The sequence below is a fragment of the Passer domesticus genome, chromosome 4, assembly GCF_036417665.1.
Source record: "Passer domesticus isolate bPasDom1 chromosome 4, bPasDom1.hap1, whole genome shotgun sequence".
Taxonomy (NCBI): domain Eukaryota; kingdom Metazoa; phylum Chordata; class Aves; order Passeriformes; family Passeridae; genus Passer; species Passer domesticus.
In genome coordinates, this window is record NC_087477.1 from 44,995,794 (window position 1) to 45,001,793 (window position 6,000).

Below are 6,000 nucleotides of genomic sequence, written 5' to 3' on the forward strand. Positions count from 1 at the left end.
AGATACACGTAAGCAACCCTTTGAAAATGCCTTGACAAAACCTGCAGACTGTAATAGGAGTTTGTATTTCTTGGAAAACAGAAGTTTCCTAATTCGTCCAAGGTTCCAGATTGAATTTTCTGGTGTAAGGAGTTGTATGCTCTCACATTCTTACCCTCAGGCATGCACCTATTATGTGGAAACACTGTTGTGTCATTAATAACTCTCAGTTGAGAAACCAGGTTAATTATAGCTAAAAAATTTGTTGCACAGAGTAAACAATTGTGACATTTTTTGTAGAAAAGAACCCAGAATAAGGCTGATGTTTGCACTGTATTTACAGGAGTTCAGCTCAACTGCATTGTAATTGCAGTCCTTGATGTAAGAAAGACAACTGCAGGCACACTGCAAGGCTGCTATAAACCAGTAGCCGTGGTGCTGCTGGCATTTTAAGAGCAGCAGCCAGAAGGAAAGTGCAGTCTGTGTATAATGCCTCTCAAGAACTTCAGTCCTATGTAGGTCATTAGCATGTGTGCCTTTGAGCACAGCAAAAGTAGGTACTCTCAGGCAGGGATCCAAGCTGAAGGTCTCATAAAGAGCATATTTCTGTCTGAAGCAGTGACACTCTTGGACATGTACAACTGAGACCTTTCATTGCTTTGGATATGGAATGATATATTCACACTGTCCAACAAAGATATTTTTAAGGGCAATAGATGTATTGCTAGGCAGAGTGAAACCTTTTTTTTTTTTTAAATGCCAGAATGTTCCCACTACTTCCCTGTAATGTTCTTACCCATATGGTCAAGACGGCTATTTAAAAATTAAAATAAGCATTCTGTGATACAAAATTGTTGTACTCTGCCAACAGGTATCCAAGGCAGAGATAAATTTTTAAGACCAGTTCAGAATAAGAGCCCTGAGTTTACATGGCAAGCTGGGGAGCTGCAGGGGTGGCTTTTGTGGCTTTTGTGAGAAAAGTACACCCATATTGACCAGAACCATTTTCATCTGACTCCAAAATGCACCCACTGCTGGCCAGAGGAGAGATTCCTCCCCACCACTGCCTGTGGTGACAACCATGGTGACACAAGTTGCTCCCTGGCAGCCTCTCCAGGACCATGGTAGGAGCAGATACCCATGCTGTGGTCCATGGAGAGGAGTCCACACGGGAAGAGTCTGTTCCTGAAGGACTGAAACCCAGGGGAAGGACATGTGCTGGAGCAGGGGAACATCGTGAGGAGGAACACTGAGCAGGGGAACACTCAGAGGATTGGGAATATACAGCAGTTGGGACACAAGAGTGATGCTGAGCTTGGAAAGACAGGCATGTAGGGAGTTGTGAATTTTGCCTTTGTTTCTCACTATCCCATTCTAGATTTAGACTTAAATAATGTACCACAGAGACATTCATTTACTAAATGCCAATTTTCCAGAAATGTCTGAATTTTCAGATACATATGATCTTCGTTCTCCTCCATTTTGTCCTTAGTCATGAGGATCTCCATTTCAGCAGCAAATGAAGTGATTCAGAATAGTTCACTTTCTAATGGTTAATACACATAGGAATTTCAAACATTGCATAAACATGGACAAAGCAAACCTCACAATGCCTCTGTTATACCATGCAAATATAATAATTACCTATAAAAGATCAAAAATAGAGCCTACATGTCACTCAGTGACCTGAACTCACAGTGGTAACAACAAATATCCGTAGGATTATTCACACTGCAGACAGATGTAAGATCCGGCTTTGAACAGTGTAGTGGAGCAATGGAGAGCATTGCCTCAGTCCCTGAGTCTCTCAAACACATGTGCTACATACAAGTGTGTCTACATAAATACACACACACACACACACACACACATATATATGTGCACATATACTATAACCCCAGCCTTGCTACAAGCTTTCTGCTTCACCATACCGAGGTGTGTTCACCTCAGATGACTAAATCAGTTGGAGCTATCTATATCAGTCTTCTCTGAAGCATTTCACATACATGTGAGCACTAATACATATGAACACTCAAAAATGATCACTCTTACAAACAGATACTGACTATTTTCAAACTCTCCATTATAACTGTATAAATTACATTTTGTACATCAGATATGCTCCATAGGAAGATCTGGCATTAGCAGGTCCTGGCTATTCTGTGCATCTCCAGTCTCAACACCAAGCTGATTGTCTCTATCTGGAGCTCCAAGCTCACAAAGATGTCAAAAAAATTCTTCATAACTCTTACTTTATTGATGATGACTGTCAGGACATGAGAACACTAGAGTACTAAGACAACCATTGTGTTAAAGATTATCCTCTTCCAGGGAATAAATTTTTCAGTGCATCAAAGGCACCCTGGATTGGAAGACTTTATTTGTGTGCATGTGTTTGTTTGTGTGAAGGCATGACATTGCAAAAAGAGAGTAAGTACAATAAACAGAACACAAGTATTTCACTTAAGGAAATTGAACAGCTTGAGTAAAAGAATACAGAAATGCTTTGAAGCAAAAGCATTGAGAAGAAAATGAGATGGTTGTTTAAAAAAAATAGACTAAGGTGTAAATCCATTAAAATTCTTTCTCACTGCAAAACTCAAAAATAGAAAACATATCATAAAATGAGGCTGTCACTTTTATTGCAATGTACCTTTGTGTGTTCAGGAAATGCAATCCCTCCCTAAATTTTAAAATCCAGTAAGTGAAAAAACACCAGGAGGGTAATTTGTATCTTCTGTTCTGTATAAAACAAAGGTCTGAGGTCACCACTATGGAAAAAAATGGAAACACTCTCTGAAAGGTTTTTTAACTTTATTTTTTATTGGTTTTATATTCTAATAATGAACATCAGTGCCATTTAAATACATGCATTTCACCCTACTGTATTCAAAGATAAGGGAACTTATGGTCCTTGGGGCAAAATTCTGTCATCAGTAGACAAAATAGGCCTTTTGCTGTTGAGTGTAATTTTAATTGCAGCAAATTCTCTCTTTGGCTAAGAACATGTTTATTCTGACATAACTGCATCTGACACCAAACATTACAATACTTCATTTGACTGCTGATGTCACAAACAAAAAAAAAGCGGCATGAATGATTATGTGGTTCATCTCTGCTGACAGTCTTGCTGCTACAGTTCCATTTTCAACAATACAGCCAAGCTGACTAGTGCAAATCTATCCTGAACACATGAAATATTGCTTAAAGGCTGCTTGAGCTATAACCTAAATTATGTCCACCTGGCTAAAATACTAAATTATGTTTTCTGCTATGGGCGCCCCACTGTGTCCATTCAGGATTCAAACTCCTATACACTCATACAAAAGCTCTCATCTGAGAGCTTCAGATGAAGTAGAAATAGGCCCCACCCATGAACATCCAGGTCAATAACACCAGCCAAAAATTGTCATGAGACGTTAGAAAACAAAACTTACTAATTTCAGGCTTACCCTTGGAAGTATTTTATTAGCTAACCATCAGGTGTCCTGCCTTTCATTGCACAGACATATCAACTGTTGCCACCTTCTCAGAAGTCCAAGGCTTGCTGCTTTATGCAAGCTAAGAATCTGTGGAAGGGATGGACCATATGGAAGCCAGACATTAGTGGTATTTTTAATAGTGTTTTATTAGAATTTTTCTGGGCATGAAGTGGTTGGGTGAAGAATTTTAACCAACACAAATGCTTTATATGCATCTCACAAATTCTCTCAAATTCTGTAGCAGCTCTCTCCTACCACTTACACTGTTTTGCCCATGGATAGGTGCTCCATTGGTAGCAGACTTTACAATAACATTAGGCTTTGTCTCATGGCAAACTTTGATGATTGACTGCATGCTGCGGAATTGGATACTAGGTGCTTTAGACCTTTGGTTTTGTGGCATTTATCAGTTCTCACAGATTTCCATTAGAGCTTTGAGTCTTCATATCTTCCACAGTTTGCCTTTAGAGGCAAAATTTTCTAAGATATTGGAATGATTCTCCCAAAAGAAAGATTTGGGACTGTGGTAAGAAACATGACAAAACAAATTTGAATTCATATAGACACAGAGTTTTCTCCTGTTTTGTTTTTTTGTGGGTTTTTTTTTTTTTTTTTTTTTTTTTTTTATTGTTTTTTTTGTGTCCTTCTGACTCAGGAATCCCAGCCTTCTCTCTCCGATGCACCATTTTTTTCCCCAGCTCCTCCAGAGGAAGTATCTTTTATCTTCACCATCTCCTACTTCCTTGAGGACTCCTCTGTGGTTTCAACAACCCTATGGTAGCTGGTTTCTAGGGAACTTGTACTATGATCTGCTGTCACTCCTGATATTTGATATCTGAAGTGGCCATACCTTTTCTATCTCTAGATTATTGATTTCATTATTCATTAGTATTACTGGCAAGACAGAGGTACACAAACAGTGGAAAAGAAAAATTATAATGGTCTGAATAGTAATTGTCTCTGATGTGTGCAAGTATCAGGGATGAAATGTACAGACACAGTTGAAGAAAATGGGATGTTATTTACAGGTCTGTGGGGAATAAAACAAATAATCTCACACCTACCCATACATTACTGGCTGATTAACCCTTTTGAAATAAGACAACACAAAAAGTAGAACATTTTATTCTTAGAGAGAATTGCTGTGAGGAAGGAATACTTGTCTTACTGTCTACTCCTGCTAAGAAGCACATATTTTATGGAGGCTTCCTGGGAAACTGTACTGGGTGACCTTAGAAATGGCATAACATGATGGTAGCTGTTTGTACCTTTATGAACGTACAATGGCATCCCACATAAATCACACATGTGCAATATAAGAAACTTTAATTTCCCACTGGGCTCTGCCAGCAAATTTAGACTACTTCAAAACACACTATCAGTCTGCTGTAGCCAGCAGTTTCTATAGGAAGATGTAGTGTCTTTAAAACTTCACTTTTTCCAGGAGAGACCTTCCACTTCAAGCAGTGGGCCCAGTAATGTGGGATGCTCTCCTGGAACAGCAGAAGTAGGGGAAGTGTTAATTGTGCCCATCATGTGTTAGAGCCATAGTGGGTTTCTATGTATAGGTCAAAAATTTGTGTGAAAGGATTCAAAACCATCAGTGTTATGTGGGAAGATGGTCAAAAATGCTAAGAGCAGCTACTCAGACCTAAAAAGGATTAATTCTGTTCTCCGTTGTGACTAACAGGAGAGTTGTGTTAATAGGATGAGATGGATTGGCACGTCACTTCCACCTGGCAGCTCCCTGTGCTCCACTTGCACATGCAGTGATTCACCAGCAGTGGGTGGTGAATTATGCAGAAGCAGGCAAAAGAAGATGGGATGAAATCTTCAAAAGAAGATAAGATGAAATCTTCTTTACCATCCTGAGCTCATCTGCTGAAGATGAAGATTATTTGTTCCTGGATGGCTCAATGAGTATTTTCACAATACCCAAGTTAAATAAGGAAGCTACCTGGACTTTTCAAAGGTTATTTTACAATATGATTGATCCAGTTGTTTTGTCTTTGTGGGGTACAGTCTTTCACAGGCTAATTATAGGGACAGCTTTTCTGCAGTGCTCTGTTAATATCAACTGTCAAAGTAGCACCTTGGCAAATGGGAAAGTCATTACATTTCTGTGTCAGATTCTGCCTCTTGTGCTCCCAGGGACCTGCATGTCACTGAGTTCTGCCGTAGCTCTGTAATAGGACTATGATCAATGACTCTTCTTGTGCTAGAAGATAACAGCTGGTGAGAGTAGCAGAGTTTGTCTTTTCATGCTTTGTACTATGACATACCCAACAGTTTTCAGGCTTTAAAATATTGCTCACATAAGAATACCCTGCTTTCTCACTGATTGTTCAGACAAAATTAAAAACACCCCTCAGATATTTTGTGCTGTAAGAACCGAACTCAGCTCAGCAAGGAAAACTGTTTGGGGGAAAACCATTGCCTTCCACCCGTTCTAAAATAAAAATTAAAGGGTATTTGAGCAGCAGGGATCAAAGCCTCCAGCGCTCTGCTCCAGCCGAAGCGAGGGGAACTCTGATCAGCG